General features: G+C 40.4%; 1 long non-coding RNA gene across 1 annotated transcript in view; it reads right to left on the bottom strand.

The window, feature by feature from the left end:
* Positions 1-13,237, bottom strand: part of LOC123460201 — a 35,885-nt gene extending 22,648 nt beyond the window's left edge. The window contains exon 1 of the long non-coding RNA XR_006636853.1: positions 13,127-13,237. This is a non-coding gene — a long non-coding RNA (uncharacterized LOC123460201). The remainder of the gene's footprint in view (positions 1-13,126) is intronic.
* Positions 13,238-20,162: the final 6,925 nt, after the last annotated feature.

Raw genomic sequence — 20,162 nt, 5'->3', positions numbered from 1 at the left:
GGCAGTGTGGGAACCACCTCCACTTCTACGTCATACATCTGGTGAATAAATGTTCAGGCTTGAAAGCCTTTCAGAAGTTCCTAAGTGCAGCATTTGGCTTTTTATCAAGTCTTTTCCCTAGGGACACAAATCTTGCCACATTTGTTTTCACGTGACCCAGATAGGTGGCTTGTCTGCATTTTCCTTGCTTTGGCACTTTCAGAACCCCATTGACATGGGGTCTGTCATTCAGATCCATCAGAACTTCTCCTACCTCATTTTCTCTATCTTCCCATGGGAGATTATATGTATATATTTTCCAGCTGAGGTTCTTCAGCACAGAATTAATTTATGTTCTGTTTTCCTTATGTTTCCCTAGCCCCAGCAGTGAGACAGTAAGCTACTACTTCCATTTCATCCTACCTTTTATCCAGTTTACCTGCTAAATAAGAGGATAGCATGAAAAACACTATCTTCCACATCCTTTCCCCATTTTATCTTCTCCCTTACATTGCCCCTGAGACTCAGCAGCTAAAGAGGGAAAAAATAGTAAAATCAAGCTCTAATACACCATGAAAATATTCCATCATTTGTTTCTGTTATTGTTTTGTTGTTTTCGAAGCAGGGCTGACCTGCATCAAACTTGATATGTCACTAATATTGGCCTGGAACTCCTTTCCTCCTGCCACAACCTCCTTCCTCAATTGCACATGGATAAATTCCCTCTGATAAGGCAGCTCAGCCTGAGTTGTGTCTTTGCCAGCATAGCGCTCATAAAATCCCATCCCATCCACATAACTTTCAAGAGTTGACAATATATTTTCTAGTCCTTCAGCCATGCCACTTTACCTATGTGGCAGACCCCATTAATCAAGAGATTATACCATTCCATACTATATAGAGGAAGATGGCCTCACTGATATTTCCCTCATGGATGTTGCATTCTGTCTTTCCATCTGTATAGACAGCTCTGCCTTAATTGAATGCTTTATCACCCATGAAAATGACCATGTAACTGCGTCCAGAGCAGGAGAGCACACAATCCTACACGACCTAGAGCGATAGAGCCACAAGGAGATTCCTTTGCGAATGCTCCAACATTGTTCTTCTTTGATTCCTATCACCTTCTGTTTGCCAGCCAAGTGCTAAATGATTTTTTCATGGATAGAAAAAAAACATTTACTCGACTCAGATAAAGAAAGTTACAAGAGATCAAAGAAAGGATTTCATCCAAATAGACTTGGGTTAGGTTAATGACAGGAGCATGGGTGACTTCTGGGCAGCTGCACAACCAGAAAGTTACCCCCAGCATGAACAGCTCCAAAAAGTTATGCCACTGAAAAGTCCCACCTCCAGTAAATTGGGTACCTCTTATAAGGTCTTAAGAAGGGAAAGGTTCTTTAGGACCTCAAGAGTATCATGATCTTTATGAGCCTCGTGATCTCTGGGAGCATCATGAACCACCCACCCATCCATGAGCTAATGTTACATCCAATTTCATGAGAGTCAAATGTCATCATAGCTATTCTGCTTCAAGATGGAATGTCCTATCCAACCCAGAAAAAAGAGCTACACTAGACAAAGGGGGCTACAATTTAAACTCGGGTCTAACTATAATCCTGTTTAATACTGAGGAAAGATCAGTTCAAGTTCGTAGTTTAGTCAATGACATAAAATGTCCCATTCACAGAGATTTTGCTACTAGCATAGAAAGAACCTTGGTATAAGGTGGTCTAAGTTGTATCTATTATCTATCTATCTATCTATCTATCTATCTATCTATCTATCTATCTATCATCTATCTGTCCATCTACCCATAAATGATCTATCCACCTGCCTACCTAAACGTATAACATACAACAGAAGTTTTTAAAAAGTATTAATTTGGTCTAGACTTTATATACATTCTTTTATCTGAACATTTCATTCCTTTGCAATTCAGTTACTTCCTGTGTTCTTATGATGTATGTGTCATAAACTCTGAACTCAATCCAGAATAGAATTATTTTTCTAGATAGGGTCCTACTCTAGCCCAGGATAATCTGGAACTCACTTGGTAGCCCAGGCTGGCCTCAAACTCATGGTAATCCTACTTCAGCTTCCTGTGTGCTGGGATTAAATGTGTACACCACTACATTTGGCTATAGACTTATTTTTGAAGAAAAATCTATGAGTTCAAGCTTTGCCTATATCTTTAAGGAAAACATAGTACCTGGAATGAAGAAATAATTGCCAACATCTCTTAAAATTCCTTAATCCAGCGCTGGAGGGATGGCTTAGTGGTTAATGCATTTGCCTGAAAAGTCAAAGGACCCAGGTTCGATTCCCTAGGGCCTACTTTAGCCAGATGTGCAAGGGGGCAAATGCATCTCGAATTCATTTTCAGTGACTGGAGGCCCTAGAATGCCCATTCTCTCTCTCTCTCTCTCTCTCTCTTTCTCTCTCTCTCTCTCTCTCTCTCTCTCTCTCACACACACACACACACACACACATACACACAATCTCTCTTTCTCTGTCAAATAAATAAATAAATAAAATATTAAAAACATAATTTTAATCTAGCTGGGCATAGTGGCACATGCTTTTAATCCCAGCACTAGGGAGGCAGAAGTAGGAGGATCGCCATAAGTTTGAGGTCACCCTGAGACCACCAACCTGAGCTAGAGTGAGACCCTATCTCAAAAAAGAAATCCTTAATCTCCTGAGACCCTGTTACTCAAAATCCCAGAAATTTTGTGTGTATGTACACATGTGTGTGCATTTTGAGTGTGTACAGCTACCTGTGTGTGTGTGTGTGTATGTGCATGTACATTCATGTGAAGGTTGTAAGACAATTTGGGATGCCATTATTCAGGTGTCATATACATATTTTGAGACAGGGTCTCTCACTGGCCTGGAACCAGCCAATTAGGCTAAATTGGCTATTCAGAAGGTTCTAAGGTTCCACCTTCCCAATGATGAGATTAAAAATGCATGCCACCACACATACCCAGCAGTGTTTTACATGGGTGTTGAGGACTCAACTCAGGTTCTCATGCTTGTAAGACAAGCATGTTATGAACTGAGCTATCTTTTTTTTTTTGGTTTGGTTTCTCAAGGTAGGGTCTCACTCTAGCTCAGGCTGACCTGGAATTCACTATGTATTCTCAGACTGGCCTCGAACTCATGGCAATCCTCCTATCTCTGCCTCTTGAGTGCTGGAATTAAAGGCATGAGCCACTATGCCTGGCTAGAAATAAATTCTTAATCTTCTCTCTCTCTCTCTCTCTCTCTTCCTCCCTTCCTCCTCCCCTCATTCTCCCTTCTCTCTTCTCTGTTCTCTCTTATTTCTTCTGCCCTCCCTTCTAGTCCCTTTCAACCATTAGGTTTGGTCCCTGTCACCTTCTAGACGACTTCTCCACTTGTCCACACCGTTCTCACACAACCAGTTGACAACTTTTTTAGCCCATCAGGAATTTAGTGTCTCCTTCAGTAACAACCTTCTTTTTGCCACTCCCACATCAGTTTTTATTGCTAGGATAATATGCCCAACCAGAAGCAACTTATGAAAGGAAGAGGCTTTAAATCAGTTTACAGTTCCAGAGTATTGAGTCCTTCATGGTGACCATGACAGGTCAGAGAAAGAAGCCTGTGTGACATCATCACATCAGCAAGAAGGAAACAGGAAAACAAAACAAACAAACAAGTGGGGCCTGGTTCTGACCCTCAAGCTGCCACCCCCATTCTCAGTGACATACTCTCTCAAAGCTCTGCCTCCTAAAGATTCCATAATCTTCCCGAATAGCACAACTTTAATGGGGACTAAGTGTCCAAACACATGTGCCCCTGGGGAACAGTTTATATTCAAACTACCACAACTTCTTTTATTTTATTCAACTTCACAAAGCTCAAAAAGACTAAAGTGATCAAGAACTCTCTTCAGAAAGCTAGGTGTTGCTAACCTGAAGTTATACCACCTCTGGCAAAGAGTGTACAGAAGAAAAAGAAAGACCAAAACTTCCCTAGTCCTTCGCATTAATGCTAATGCCCACCACATATTGTCTTCATTTTTAAAATTTATTCATTATTTTTAAAATATTTTTATTCGTAAGCAGAAAGAGATAGAAGAGAGACAGAGAGAGAGAGAAAATGGGCACATCAGGGCCTCCAGCCACTGCAAACGAACTCCAGATACATGTGCTCCTGTACATCTAGCTTTACATGGGTCCTGCAGAATCTAACCACGGTTGTTAGGCTTTGTAGGCAAGTTCCTTAACTGCTGAGTCAGCTCTACAGCCCCTATTTATTCATTATTTTTACTTACATTTATCTTTTGACAATTTTTACATGTATATTACGTATTCTGGTCATATTCATTCCCAATCCCTTCTCTGGTCACCCTACTCCTCCTGCCGAACCCCTTTTTCTCCCCAAATAGTCCTAATTCTACTTTAATGTCTTTTGTGTGTGTATGATCTACTGATTTTAATTAGGCTTGCTTACATAAGCATGGTTGGGGGTTATTTACCAGAGCATGAACTACCTGCTGGAGGATATACTGCTGAAGAAAATTTCACACCCTTCCCAAGCAACCATCCACAGCCAATAATTTCTTCTTTTTTTTCTTTCTTTTTTTTTTTTTTTTCTGTTTCTCAAGGTAGGGTCTCACTCTAGTCCAGGCTGACCTGAAATGCACTATGTAGTCTCAGGGTGGCCTTAAACTCATGGCAATCCTCCTACCTCTGCCTCCCAAGTGCTGGGATTAAAGGCATGTGCCGCCACACCCTGCCTCTGCCAATAATTTCTAAGGGACAGATGGGGGCCTCCTGAATCCCTCTGCCACCCATGAAGGAATGGTGCTGGGCCTAATCTTATGTAGGTCTTGTGCAGGTAATCACAGCTGCTGTGAGTTAATGAGTATAAGAGCAGTGGCATGTCCAGAGCATTCCTTCCAGAACCACCTTTGGCTCTTACATTCTTTCTGCCCCCTCTTCTACAGTGTTCCCTGGGCCTTGGAGGTGATGATCTAAATGTTTCATTTCTTATGACTGATGAAAGCACAAGTCTACAATTGAATAACAAAAATTTAAATTTATTATCTTACTGTTCTGTAGGCAAGAAGTCCAGTGTGGGTTTCAAGGGCTTCCTTTTGGAAATTGTAGGGGAGAATACAACTCCTTGCTTGTTGGTGTTGTGGGTAGAATTCAATTCATACCAGTTGTGGGACTGAGACCTGGGGTTTTTTCCTACCCATCAGCTTCTTGAGACCACCCATATTCTTTGACTTGTGACTCCACCCTTCCATCTTTAAAGCTGGTGGTTCAAAGCCTAGTCATGCCTTGACTCTCCTCTCTTTTTTCTCTCACTTCCTTAACTCTTGAGGAAAGTTCCCTGTTTTTAAGGAGACATGTGATTAGAGTGGACTTATTCAGATAATACGAGATAATAGCCCTAATTTCAGGCCCTTAATCACATCTGCCAAATCCTTTTGTCATATAAAATCTGGAGGTCCTGAATGTCACAACATGGATATCTTTGGGGGTCATTATTCTGCCTTACACATGAGGTAAACTCCATTGTTATTTTATAGATGGAAAAGCTAATATCATGAAGACATCGCAAAGAACAAAGCATTCTACTATCTTATGGACCAAACCAACAAATTCAATGAAATCATATGACTTTCAGTCTGCTAAGTTCCAAAAAAAAAAAAATCAAATAAAATATCAAGTCACATGATGACTGTTTTTACCTGTCTTCCAAATGTTTTATTAAGCTGTGCATATTTAGAATGTTTTCAGTTACCTACTATAAAAAAGATACAAGTTAGAAGACATATGTTCTTTGAAAAAAAAAAAAACTTAAAAAATCAATATCCAAAATGTCCCAAAACAAAAAAGCCAACCTGATTCATATGTTTATGTGGTTGCCCTTCTGTAAGACTTGATAATGTTTTGCTGCAAGTTCTCTTCACGATACTTTTCCAAGAAATGTGCGTTTCTTCTGCAACATCCTGCAAATGTCCTGCGTCGGCTGAGGTATTTCAGAAGCCCCCAGAAACCTCCACTGTGCTGCCACATTCTGCTTTTTCTCCTTTGGTAAAGATGGAATTTTTTAAATTATGCAGCTAAATAGCAGATTGTCCATGGAAGGTGGGGTAGAGGACATTCCTATTTATTTTATTACTTTTCAGAGTAGCTATTGCACTCCCTAAGAAAAATCAAAAGTCCAGATTACATCAGGTAATTGCAACATACAAAAACCAAGCAGGTTACACACAGAGGCTGCCAGAAGCAGCGATGATTAAATTATCAATGATAAGCAAGTCAAGAGGAAAACCACACAGTAAGCTGCAGTGACAAAGCCATTCAAAATATCCCCGTACAACCTAAAGCTTCCAAGACAGGAAGCACCCGGGTCTGAGAGGCGTAGTGTGAAGATGAGACAAGACCCTTTGCATGTAGTCAGACAGTCTGGGGTATCTGCGAGCCCTTTATCAAAATGAACGGTGTCTCCCAAAGCTTGTCAGTAGACAAGTAGAATGGAACTCTGCAGTGTAGACCTTATGGGGAGCTGCACAGGAGCCCTTTGTGCTGTGCTCTTTGTTGTACATTTCATCCCACCTGTCAGAACTTTCCATTTGTGCTTTCTCTTTTTCTTTAGCAGAGAGCAGGAAAGTCATTATGGGCAGTTGATAAAAAAAAAAAAAATGTGGGGCTAAATTTACATAGTCATTCAGTGACTGTCATGCACTGTGATGCTGGTGGAGTACAATTAAGAGAGTCTCTAATTTGAATAAAAATCTGTTCTTTTAGTTTTGTGTCATATGTAATATCTCTACAAGCTCATCTACATAGCCTATTATAATGCACACTTTTACAGTACTATAGCCTTCATCTAATCAGTTCTCTACAAGCTAATCAGCTCAAATACTGTCACAAGTGGCATAATGCATGCAATTATCTGTAATTCAACTTCTAAACATGGAGGTGAAAGATCAGATCCAAACCAAACAGGCTGATCAGGAATTCATGAATTGATGATCATGATTAATGGGAAATCACAGTGCAAAACTCGTTTTCATTTACCTGTTCATGTAACTTGTGTTACAAAGAAATGTGAACTTTCATCCAGAGCAAACAAAGAATGTCTAGACTATCAAGTGAATTTCAGCCCTAGGATAAGAACCATGTATTCACTACATCAAGGATATTCCTAAATGACAGAAATCACTGTGGCTAATTGAAGATTATGGCTTTGAAAAAAAAAAAAAAAAAAACCTGACCTGGATTCAAGGAAATAGAAGTGATTACTTGAATGTGGCTTCTGTAGTTATTACTAATAAGTGTTTGAAGGGGGAAGGGTTATATTGAAAGGAACAAATTGAACTTCTTGTCTCTGAAGAGCCTTAGATTTCCACAGTGTGCTATTTTTGAAAAGCAGTCTTTGAAAATAACTGCATCAGGATTTGTGTTCCCCTAAGTAATGACCACTTATAAGAAATGCAGAATACTAACCTATAATTCATTCATTTATGGAAATAATATTTATTGAGCAAATATTAAATGGTAGAATCTATGCCAAGTATTCAGAATAAGAAGGTGAATTGGAGAAGCCTCATCCTTGAGAAACTCTTGGTCTAGTAAAGAAGATAATTCAAGGACACTGGAATAGATATACAATATGGTAAGGTACTAAGAAAAATGCAGACTGACATCTTAGTTTGTTATTGCTTTACTACAAAGAGTTAACTAGGTGTGAGGATTAATCTTGGTTGTCACATTGCAGGATTTAGAATCACTACTAAAATAAATCTCTGAGCATATCTATGAGGAATTTTCTAGATGAGGTTCATTGAGGTGGTGCCATCCCATAGGCTGGGAGTCCTGGGTGCATAAAAAGGAGAAAGCCAGCTAAGCACCAGTAGTCACTGGTCTCTATTTCCTAACTGCAGATATAATGTGATCATTGGCTTCATGCTTCTGCCACAATGCTTTCACTGCATGATTGACAGTAACCTTGAACTGTAAGCTGGAATAAACCCTCCTTAAGTCACTTTTGTCAGTTATTTTTGTCAGAGTGATGAGAAAGGTAACTAACACATTAGGAAAGAGTGTCAGTGATATGTATTTGAAAGGCTTAATTTTCTTTCTTGACCATCCATGGGAGAAAGAAACATCCCTTGTGTTCTAGGATGGAGTGAAAGGGGTTGTACTTACAATGAAAGAAATGTGGCTGGTTTTCCAGATTAAAGTACATACCTGGTGTAAAACAAGGAGATGTCTTTCCTCAAAGTGAAGCGTGGAAAAGATTATACTACTGACATGCAGGAGCCAGAAATACCAATCACCCCAGATGATGAGGCAGCTTTGGGGAGCTGGAAACTGAAGTGCTAGGGCCAGGGTCTTCATCATCAATCTGTCCTCTATGGATGCACCACTGTGAAACATATCTCCTAGGCCACCCCTCTCACCACACAGTAGGGCACCAAACCACAAACAACAGAGCACTCTTGCTGGGCAGTATGAAATTATTGACCCCATTTGTCCAGAAACACCCCAACACAGCAATCACGGATTAGGAAAATGAAAAGTAATATTAAAAGTGTGGGAAGTAGTGGGTAACTAAACTGGATTTTGACATAAGATTAGTGATATGATGGAATACCTGAAAAAATGTCAGAGACAATGGGAAAAAAAGAAGCAGCCAAATGTGTAAGTTTTTTAATTCACTTTTCAGTAAATATAGGGAATTTATTAATCCCTATATGTCAGGCCCTGTTCTAGCTATAGGTATAGGGGAGAAAATATCCCCTGTACTAAAAAAAAAAAAAAAAACTTGGTCTAGTGGTCAGACACCCGAAGAATAAAAATATGTACCAGAAAAAAATGTCTGAGCCTAAGGGAGGATTCCAGGCTTCTAACACAGAAAGAACAACCTTCAGGAAGGTCTAGCGATGGGCATAACAAGATGGTGTCTTGGCAAAACCCAAGGTAGCCATCAGAGGGACATAGTGAAGCACTACCTACACAAGACCATCATAACAGGAGGAAAAGATGATGACATCAAAACAAAAGAGAGTCTGACTGAGAGGGGGAGGGGATACGATGGAAAGTGGAGTTTCAAAGGGGAAAGTAGGGGGAGGGAGGGAATTACCATGGGAGATTGTTTACAATTATGCAAGTTGTCAATAACAAATAAAAATTAAACAATAATACAATTAAATTAAACTTTAAAAGCTTAAAAAGTGAAGAGACCAGGGAGCCAGCAGGACCAGAGCTTCTACAGTTCCAAGCAGAGGGCCTGCAGAGGAGTCTGTATGAATTTCAAAGGCAATGGAAACTTCATGCAGAATGTCTATCAAGAGTCCCATGATCAAGTCTTAATACTCAATATCACTCAAGGTGGACAGATGGAACACAGAAGACCAAAAATGAGATTAGTGACTGTAATTTAGGTGAGAAATAAAACAAACAGCATAGAGCAAAGAAAAGAGAGTGGATTCCTGACACAACCTACACAAGACCATCATAAGAGGAGGAAAAGATCATGACATCAAAATAAAAGAGAGACTGATTGAAATGGGGAGGGGATATGATGGAGAATGGAATTTCAAAGGGGAAAGTTGGGGGGGGGGAGGGGGAGGGTATTACCATGGGATATTTTTTATAATCATGGAAAATGTTAATAAAAATTGAGAAAAATAAAAAGTTATTTCGGGGACCGAAGGAGGATCCAAGGCAACAAATAAGATGTGTACAATGAAGGAGATAAGCTTAGAAAGTTTCCACGGTTCGGGTTAGGGCACTGTGTGAAAGATTGAGCCATTTCCTGAGAAAGTAAACTCCAATAAAAAACAAAAGATGTATGGTTCTAAACAGGAAGGGTGACTTTTCTTGGGCTGTGACTGAAAGGGGCCATGGAATTAAGGAAAAGTGTGTGTGTGTGTGTGTGTGTGTGTGTGTGTGTGTGTGTGTGCTCATGTGCAAAGAAACCCATGCTTACCTAGATATGGGCAGGAGAAGGGACCAGTGGGGAATGATATACTGAAGATAGAAGAAAAGAAGATAAGAGATGAAGTATGTTCCTGGGAAGGACAGGGAAGAGAATAAAAAACGTCCATGTATTTCCTCCCAGGGGAGGTGTGTCATACACTCACTGATTTGGAGGCAGAATAAACTGATTTCAGTCTCATGGCACTTTTCCTGAAAAATGAAAGCAAAATTATCATTTGAGAGCTAGGGAAGGAGATGTGAGCCCGGTGACTAGAAGAGACTTGGCAAGGTTGGAAAGATTTCTTGTGGAGTATGAGGAATAAAAGTAAAATTTCTGGAGGGGTTACGAGCCCTGTTGAGATGGATATCAAGAAGCATGTGGTTATGCTTATCTGCCCTTCTTTAGCTGAGTTTAGTACCCCAGATTCTGCACTAGACATGAGGAGAGGAACAGCAGTGTTCTTGTGTTCTTCCAGGGCTGGGACATGACCCATGACCAGGGGAATATAACAGAAGGAGGGTATATGAGGCATATCAGAATTCTACCAAAAGAACTGTTAAAACAGCGAACACTAGAATCTAGGATGTCCCCATTAATAATAGTATTTAAATAATATGAAGCTATGCTTTTTGTTTTGTTTTCTCAAGATAGGGTCTCTCACTCTGGTCCAGACTGACCTATAGTCTCAGGGTGGCCTCGAACTCACAGTGATTCTCCTACCTCTGCCTCCTGAGTGCTGGGATTAAAGGCATGCACCACCACGCCCGGCTGAAACTATGCTTCTTATTAACATTCATACAACAGCTTCTATATGCATCAGACACTGTTCTAAGTTCCTCACATAAACAGTTCATAGTAAGTGTATGATGCTGGTCCTAGTATTTTTCTTCATTTTGCAGGTGACTAAACCAAAGCAGAAAACAATGAACCTGCTACATGCAAGTAACATGGCTGGTGACTAGAGTGAGAATTTGGACCCAAGAAGTCAGGTCTAAAGCTCATGTTGTAATCATACATGACCTGTTGACCTCCTTTGTCTTTTGGCATTTTTCTTTGACATAGATGGACAGGCATTTTTGTCTACTCAGTGGGAGAAGCAAATGACCCAGAAATGTTGAGTTATGATAGGTACATGTGCAAACATAGCCCAGAAACAGGAAGCAGAGTTAGGAGGTTTTCAACCCCATTTTTCTTTGTTCTCGAATACTTGGGTCAGTCGCTAAGACTTGGAGGAACATACTTGCTTCTGTGGGAGTTATCATATCCACTACATGGGCAGTACTGACAGGTAAGCTCCTGTCAGTCTAGAGAGGTTACAGGACAGTAAGGAAGGATCATTGTCCCCACTCATCTGCCCCAGTGCCCCGGATGCCCTGAATTCCTGGTGGAGGTTTACTCTTTGCATCCAGTTAAAGTGTACATGCCCAATCGGAGCCCTTAGCTGCTCTGACAGTTCCTCCATCCCTCCTTAAGATTTTCCTGAATTCAGTTGTTAATAAGTAGAGTTACAAAGAATGTGGTCATAAAGGGAAAAGAAAAGCATAAAGGAGACAAAAAAACTTGGCTTCCAGCCTTTGGCATACTTAGTGAGTTGTATTTACAGAACAGTGAGAATAAACTGTGCAGAACAACTGTAGGATTTAATCTTGCCTGTGATTTGTTGCTGAGTTAGAAGACTTTTAGAATGAGTGCATTCTCAGTGTCTTAAAGATGATGGCATCTTGGAGGTTTTTTAAATCACAGATATTTCACATAACATAGCACTTTTCATAAAGTGTGGTTTCTTTGAGAGTTTTTAAAAGACTCCAGCTGTATAGAAATATCTCATTAGTGACAAAAACAAAGGACTTTTTTCTGCTTTGTTTGATGTGACAATGAGGACTCATCACACATGGGTGCCGCATGTGCCCACAATGACTGTGAGAGTTGGGCAGCTTCTTACAGTTCTTAAAACACTCCCCTCCTCCCAGCACTTGTCCAGGTGCTCAGACTCCCTTCCAAAGTCACAAACTTTGATATAAGTTGAACATCTGGCTCATAAAATTCTTTTGAAGAAAAAACAGAAAGCTTCACTAGTTAGAGAAAGATAACAGAAGAAAGCTATATGGGAAGATTCCTACCAGAAATTGCTTGGGGCCTCATCTTATATTTTTCAAAACATGGAAACTCATTGTCTTCCCCAGATCCTTAGCTGCCGGATGGTAATTAGGTAGTATTCACAAATCAATCGTTCACCGGGAGAAAAGGAGGAGCAAACATCCTATTCACTAACCCTGCAAGAATAAACAGTAGTTCATGCAAACTGAAGAGCTGGATCTCTGGAAAGTCACTTTGGATATAGCAACCATGTATAAGATGAAGGTATTTAGTAGGAAAAGTTATAAAGCTCAGGAAGCAAGAAGGGAAATGTTGAGGCCACCCACATTAAGGAATAATGACAAAAATCTGTATTTGGTCAACTCTGTGTGAGTAGTTGAACTTCAGGATAAAATAAAATAAAGTGTCTGTGATTTGCTGCCCATTTCATGTAAGTGCAATGAAATTTGCTCCACCATGCATGTGCTATACAGCATACATGTCCTCTGAGACCATGAATCTAGACTCTTTTCATCAACATTGGGTCCCTTTACCTAGTATAATTAGACCTTAAATTATTTGTTGAATACCTTAAAAGCTATGTAGTCTAAACTATTCTATAAATGGCCTGTGAGATGGTTGTCCAAACCACCTTTATTAAATAAGTAATTACTACAATTTGACCATCAAATAGATATCTTATTAAATGAAATTTCTCCCATGGCTTTGTCCATGTTTTAATGACTACAACCAATATACCTCACAGATTGTAAATATCAACAGGAAAGAAAAAGATCCTTTCCTCAAAGCAGGCCCTCCAGAAAGATACATGCATCCAGCATTATTAAGTAAGCCTCTATTCTGTTGACTTCAAACACTCAACACCTCACTTTAGCCAGAGAAGAAAAATTATTGTTTCAATGCTCAAACAGATAAAAAAAAAAAACAATCGGGCCACCTACTATATAATAAAGCTCCAGGATGTGTGACAAATGTGTATTGAACAAGCACCAGAGCCTGAGAGAAATCCAGTGATCTCAACCTCCAGAACAAGTTAATCTCCAAAAAGGACAATTACCATGTAGCCAATACTTACCTCTGCTATTCAATGCAGTCAAGGGTAGCAGTTCATTTAACTGCTGTGGTGATTCCTCAGGACCCGCCTTGGACTTGGATTCTGCTCTCAGAAACTCTCAGGTAGATGTCTTCTAGTATGCCAACAATTCAACACATCACCACAAAACACAGGTTCCTGGTTTCGTTCTCTTTCCTTCCTTCCCACTCTCCTTTCCTTCCTCCCTTTTTACATTGATGGCTCAAAAGCTAAAACTACCCAGGAAGCTGAGGTGAGGATAGTGAAAGGGGTAAGACAGGGTGGTCTAAGTGGGAAGGGCAGCCTGAGAATAGCTGAAGCCAGTCATTAGTTTTCAGCCATCCCACAGGAAGGGAGCCAGTAGAATAAACACCTCCTTGAGTCTCCTTCTAGCACTTCTCACTCATCCCAAGCCAGGGATGGTCAGAAAGCAAAGAGAAATGGCCAATGTGTTCAGTACAGGCCTGACTCCAGGGGCCCAGAGCAGAGGTACACAGGTAGCGGGTGGCACACAGAAGATGGCTACTGGTCCCTCAGTTTCTGCAATCGGCCTCTAGCTTCATGAAGAAACCAAGATGTCCTTGAGATTATTCTTTTGCTCCCTTGTCTGGATTTCAAACTTTTCTGCTCTTCTGTCTGCTAACTATGTGGCATGTTTTAATTTCACAGATCTTTATTGACCAGTTTCCAAACTCCATGACTATTTCAAAAGTTGCGATCCAAAGTAATAGTTTATAAAAACAGTCTGGTATTTGCTATCACACAGAAAATGATTTAAAAATATCAACTGTTTATTTTAACACACACTAGCACACGTTTTTCTTGGAGCTCCAACTAAAAGAGTTAAGACTAAAATCACTCAGTAAAAAGCCAGACCAAAACATTAGTTCAGTTAAAGTTGACCACATAATCAATCCTGAGCTCAAATCCATCCACGGAAGCTTATGTTCATTATGCAATGGGGCCTGGATCCCAAATGGCATGTGGAATTTAAACACGGAAACCATAAAGAACATTTTATTTGAAAATTTTTTTTTACATTGGCCACTTCTTTGTTGCTCCAACGCCATAACAGGGCAAAAAAATAAAATAAAATCCACTCCCCGGCCCTGCCACATGATCTCTCATCCTCACATGACCATAAAAAAATTCCTTTTTTTGCTTGGGTTTCCTATGAGAACCATCAGCTAATGGGACTCAGCCAAAGAATCATAAGGGCTGGTTTTAAAATACAAAATTGCTTCAAATCTCACATGGGTTATTTTTCAAGCATGCATCAGTTTATATGAATAGGTTTTCAATCAAAGCACCATATCCCTGAGGCTGGCTGTCCTGGATGCTCTATTTTCTAAATGGAAAAGCAATCAGGGTAGATCAAGTCACCTGGCCAAGCACACCTCTCCAGAGCAGCCACCATGATTGAAGGCAGATGCCAGTGGATGCCTCAAGACAAGTGCTGTAAACACGCTGAGCGACTCCAAGAGCAGACGCTTGATACTATCGCTTAATGTACTCCACATATCTATACTCAAACCAGAGTTCCTTGAAAGTAATTTTAGAACTATCTAGTCCACAGTAATATCTGGAGAAGTGAGTTGCTGGTGCTTTAAGACAGATGTAACTTATCTGAGGCAGCTCCAGTTAGGATTTCACTTAGAATTAAAGCTATTTTAGACACCTCTATGTTTAGTTAGAAATGCTTTTATGATAGTGACTCTGAATGTTTCCTATGGTTATAAATTCTTTCTTGTAGAATCATGTTGCTATGTTAACACTTATACTCTGAAAGTCATGCAACAACCGGGTCAGAGGCAATGAAATTCTGTCTGCATTAATTCTCAGGCCTTTTTTCTATTTATTGAAATTCTCTGTTCATTAGACAATCAGATTAAAAAATCGCATCCAATACAGCACGATTTTGTAAAAACTTCATAATCCCAATTTTCAGGAGGCTGAAGCAAGAGGATCTACAGTGCAAGGTCAGTCTTGGCTACGTAAGTGAGACCATGTCTTTAAAAAACCAAAACCAGGGCTGAAGAGATGGCTTAGTGGTTAAGATGCATTCCTGCGAAGCCTAAGGGCCCTGGTTCAATTCTCCAGGTCCCACATAATCCAGATGCACATGGTAGCATATGAATCTGGAGTTCGTTTGCAGTGGCTAGAAGCCCTGGTGCATCCATTCTCAGACACTATCCCTCTCTGTTTCTAATAAATAAATAAATTTAAAAAAAAAGAAAACGAAGAAACAAAAGAGGGTAGGAAAAAAAGAAGGAATGAGGAAGAGGGAAGGAGGCAAAAGAGAAGGAAGAAGAAGAAAAGGAAGAGGGAGGAAAGGAAGGAAGAAAGGAGGTCAAAAGGGAGGGAAAAACAAAGAAATCTTTAGGAGTGTGATATTGCATCGTTGGCCTATCTGACATAACGCCTTTGGTCTGGACAAGTAGCCATCCTCAGAGGCCCCACACAGAGGCAGTTGGTAGAATAAATGAACTCCATTCTCCTTTCTCTCTATCATTGGCTTGAATTCCATTTTATCTAATTATCAAGTATGTGGTCTTGGGAAAATTTATTAGCCTCTCTTAACCTTGAATACTTTTTTTTTCAAAATTTGGATGATAGTAAAAATCCTATTCCACTAGGCTGCTGTAATGACTAAATAAAAATGTAAATCCCTTAGGGCATCACCTATACCACTTATTAAATAAACATTAGCTGCCTCACATCCCTGCTCCACTTCATTGAGCTCTCATGCTCAGGTAAAGGCAGTTCTTATAAGCAGGCAGGGAAACACAGAATTGTACCCTTCAAAAGGATCATAAAGGTCACATCTACTCCTCCTTTCCTAACAGGAACACTCACTTCATCATGCCATCTTTACTTCTCAGATACCTAACATTTTACAGATAAGGTTATTCATTCTGCTCTTATAGAACTTTAAATGTTAAAAAAAAATCATTTTAAACAGAAATCTATCTTCAGGAAGCTTCTGTCCATTGACTGCATATACAATGTCACCCTCTTGCATATAATCTATGTAGGTTTAAGAAACTGGCTTACTTGAGTTGCCCTACCAGGAAGCAAGAACACTAACTCCTGCCAGCCTCCGTCCAGGGGCTCTTATGGGCATGCACTGGTCACTCTGTGTCCCTCCCTGCTGGCTGTCTTTCAGTCTTCCCCCACATCAAAACACCCTCTCAGCCCTTTTCACTTGAAAGTTTTAAAGGACAACAAAATATTGTGTAGCAAGAACTACTGGAGAAAAAATGACCAGAAGATTGTAATAACAAGCAAAGGCTTTTCAGACAATGGGCAGCAGAGAAAAGGTTGTAGATGGAACAAAGAGGAAATGGCCCCAATATTGCTAAGGAAATATCATGCCCCACTGAGCACGATGAGCTTGAGGTCTGAATAAGGAGCTGAAATGAGATATAGCACATGGCAGACGGTTGTAAACGTTTTGAAGTCAGGGAGGGGCAGAATAAAAAGGGCACTTAAAGAAAAGAATCCAGCCCAACCTCCAGGAAATGGGAAAGCCAAGTTAGAGATACATGTGTGAGCTGATAGGGGCCATGGGATACGTAGATAAATGCATACAGGAAACAGTGAGAAATTCCTAGATGTGAAGTCCAAAGCAAGAGGGAATGTGAAAAGCATCAAGATTCCATATCCGCATGCCTGGGAGAACAGTGGGGGCTTTGAGCAGAGGCAGGAGGTTGGGAAAAAGAGTGACTCTCATGGAGCCCAGACCAGAGATAGCAATTTAGTCACCTGATCACTGGTAATAGACACCATGGCAGTGATGGCATGAATGGAACAGAGCTACATGGGAGCAAGAGTCACACTGCATGGGACTACCAAGCCTGGCTCGACAGCTGCTCTCTTGTCTTATTTTGGTCTATTTGTGTTCTTTGAGTCATAGTAATTGTTCTGCATGTCCATCTTTTACATCATTTATGACTTTATGTAATACCACTGTTATCTGCATACACTACACCTCACCCTCTACCAGACTGGAAGCTGTTTCACAGTATGAATCCTATCTAATCCCTCCTGATATCCTTCAGTGTACCTAGAACAGCACGTGTATGCAGTAGGTGCTAAGCAACATTTCAAATAAATGAAAGAGTTAGGTGTAATTATGATGCTGAAGCCTGAGTTGGCCACATGCCTGATGAGCTTTCGTGCTATGAATGCAATTCAGACAGGATGGCATTGTGAGATGGGCTTGAGACCTGCCCAGGCCTGCAGCAGAGAAATAACATATGCAAAGACCATTTAAAAGACACAACACAAAAACAACCTCCAAATTTTTCTTGGCTAAAAATAAAACAGTCATTCGAAGCTGCCGTGGGGAGTGAAGCTGTAAGCCCACTGAGCTCTGGGGGCATAAGCAGACAGAAGAAAGTGGATGTTGGCCCCAGCACTGTCACAGAGCCAATGGGGTCCCACACTGAAGGAAAAGGATGAGCCAGACAGAGCTCCTTTTATATACTACTGCAGAACAAACCACCCCAAAGCCTAGTGGTGTCAGCCAACAATGATTGCATTCTGCTTATGGATCTGATGAGTCGGGGACTCAGAAAGGGCAAAAAAGATGGTGCCCCTGTTCATGGTCTAGGCCTCAGCTGGGACAGTTCAAGAGACTAGTACTGACATGAATGGTGGGTGGACAGGACAGCTGGGGCCACAACCCATTTCTAAGATGGCTACTTGACTCAAATGTCTGGAGCCCAGACTGTGATAATTAAAGACAGTCTCATCTGAGACTGTAAATCTCACCAGAAAACTGTAAAAACAAAAAATGAAAAAAGTAAACAGCTATTCCCCTTTGTTCTCAAGGGATATGTCCCAAGACTGGTCCTAGATGCCTGTAATTATGTGTGATACTGAACTACATATATATATAGTCTCTACATTTTATACAGACTTATGATAAAACTTGGTTTAAAAATAAGTATAATATGACATTAACAATAGCTGATTATAAAACAGAGCAATTATAACAACATATTGTAATAATAGTTATTTAATACCTATGAATTGGTTATTTTATTTTTAGAATTTGCCATTGGGGTAGACTGCTGTACAAAATAAAAAATGCTTGCAAGAATGTAGAAGAATGATGCTGCAGTCATGTTCACATTGGTGGCAGAAATCACCCGACCAAGAGCAGCTTGTGGGAAAAAAGTTTATTTTGGCTTATAGGCTCAAAGGGGAAACTCCATGGTGGCAGGAGAAAATGATGGCATAAGCAGAGGGTAGAAATCACCCCCTGGCCAACATAAGGTGGACAATAGCAACAGGACAGTATGCCAAACACTGGCATAGGGACACTGGCTATAACACCCATATGCCTGCCCCCAACTATACACTGCCTCCAGGAGGTATTAAGTCCCAAATCTCCATCAACTGGGAACCTAGCATTCAGAAAACCTAAGTTTATGGGGAACACCCAAATCAAATGACCACAAATTAGATGTACAACTGGTATAGGCATAGACAGTCCAGTCTTTGGACAAGAGTTTAGTAATGTCTAGTACAAGTGAAAATTCACAGCCCTTGGAACCTGGCAGCTCCACTTCCAGGTGAAAATCTTACATTTTTTTCACTTAGAAGAATGTTCATAATAGATAACCACGACATCTCAATGACATGCAAGAATAAATATTAATCAAACTTGTGCAGCTGTAGGTTTGGCTAAAGGTTAGCTGATCTAGGCTGGGGCAATCCCTACCTATTAATGAGAATTGCTTTCTCATTGGTGTGACAAAATACCTGACCAAAAGTGACTTATGGAAGGAGAGGGGTTTAATTCAGCTTACAGTTCCAGAGAGTAGAGTCCATTATAGCAGGGAAAGCATGGTATGAGCAGGAAGCCAGCATCCCATCAGCAGGGAGGAAAGAGAGAGACAGACAGATAGACAGAGAAAGAGAACAGTAAGCCAGCCTGCAAAATCTCAAGTCCCAGCCCCACTGACACATTTTCTCCAGCAAGGGTCTGCCTCCTGAAGGCTACACAACTTTCCCAAAGAGTGCCACCATCTAGGAATTCAGTATTGAAACAGAGGAGCCTATGGGGGCATGTTATATTCAAACCATCACACTGAAGCAATCAGCTGAAACATGCTGAACTCAGTTATGTGCCCAGTTCTGATCCACCTGCTTCCTCCACCTTCCTATGAGTAGCCCAGGCATATTTTCACAGCAGCACAAGAAACTCAGAGCCACCACTTCAGGCACATAAATATTCCTCCAGCCTTTGGTCATGTCTTGCCTGTTGCCACACCATTGGCCAAAGTAAGTTACATGGCCAAACCCAAAGTCAAGGAACAAGATGATAGAAACTAGATGGAGGAACCACAAAGTCGCATGCCAAAGGATATGCATTACAGAGCAGAAGGAACTGACATCATTAGAGCCATCTATGATGCTCTCTGCAAAACTAATCATAGTAAGACATATGCATGTATATACCTATATATATGAGATTCACTATTACCCACAGTTCCAGTCATCAAGTACCAATCTTGGAAAGTACCCCGGCAGACAAAGGGCTGTAGGTGTACCTAAGACCCTGCATAGCTGTGAAAATTCATAAACTATAGCTTCCTGTGTGATGACATAGAAACCTCAAAAATAAAAGGTTGGTTGAAAAATAAACAAGTTCCAAAATGGAATGCAGATCATAAAATCACTTCTTTTAAGCTTTAAAATGCACCAGACATTGCACATATTGTTCATGGATATATATATATATATATATATATATATATATATATATATATATATATATATATATATATTAAAGATGCAGTTAAGCCTCACAGAAGTGATGATTTCTGGAAGAAGAAAGAAATGGAGCCATGGAAGGGGACAATGTGTGCCTCACTAGTGTCTGAGGCATTTTACTTCCTAATATAACAGATGTAGCAGCAAATATAGGAAATATGATTCTGGTGGCTGATAAGGAAAATGTTACAAAGAGCCAAACAAATAGCATTTGGCCCTAGAACAGAAACAATTGTCTGCTACAAACACCAGG

This window comes from Jaculus jaculus, chromosome 4 (assembly GCF_020740685.1).
Source record: "Jaculus jaculus isolate mJacJac1 chromosome 4, mJacJac1.mat.Y.cur, whole genome shotgun sequence".
Taxonomy (NCBI): domain Eukaryota; kingdom Metazoa; phylum Chordata; class Mammalia; order Rodentia; family Dipodidae; genus Jaculus; species Jaculus jaculus.
This window is presented reverse-complemented; position numbering and strand designations above follow the sequence as displayed.